Genomic DNA, 846 nt, shown 5'->3' on the forward strand with positions numbered 1-846 from the left:
GGATAGGGAAGTCCCCTCGGGCATACAAAGATGGACATACTGAGCAGTTAATTGGGACCAACGACTCACATGGTGTCACACACAGCCAAGGAGAAGACGGCTTCATTTTGAAATGCTTTTTTATGAGTGTCAGATAGTCCAGTTAAAATGACTTGTCGGAGATTTTTTTTTTTTCATCCCCAAATGGAAGGCAGGCAGCGAGAAATGTGTGTACCCTGGTCTTTCTGGCTGACTCACACGGCATGGGTTCCTGCAGATGAGATGGAGACGGTTCACCCCGCTGAGGGGAACTGTCTCTGATAACAGCAGAAAGAGCACAGTTAAGGGATGCCTGGGCTAAGCTTTGCAGGTCTGAGTGTGTGTGAGAGTGAGTATATGCGAGTGTGTGTGCATGTGTGCGGTGGGTGTATGTGTGTATGAGTGAGAGTATGTGGTATGTATGGGAGTGTATGTGAGGGTGAGAGTGTGTAAGAGTATGTAAGTGTGTGTGTGAGAGTGGGTATGTGTCATGTATGTGTGATGTGGTATGTGTCAGTGTATAGGAACGTGTGTGTGTGTAAGTGTGGTACATGTATGAGTATGAAAATATGAGTGTGTGTGTTTGAATGTGAGAGTTTGTGTGTATGTGAGTGTTTGTATGTGGTATATGTGTGTCTGAGTGTGGTGTGTATGTGTATCTGAGTGTGGTGTGTGTGTGTATCTGAGTGTGGTGTGTGTGTGAGTGTGGTGTGTATGTGTGTGTGTGTGTATCTGAGTGTGGTGTATGTATCTGAGTGTGGTGTGTGTATCTGAGTGTGGTGTGTGTGTGTGTGTATCTGAGTGTGGTGTGTGTGTGTGTGTATCTGA

Source organism: Mastomys coucha, unplaced genomic scaffold (genome assembly GCF_008632895.1).
Source record: "Mastomys coucha isolate ucsf_1 unplaced genomic scaffold, UCSF_Mcou_1 pScaffold9, whole genome shotgun sequence".
Classification (NCBI taxonomy): Eukaryota; Metazoa; Chordata; class Mammalia; order Rodentia; family Muridae; genus Mastomys; species Mastomys coucha.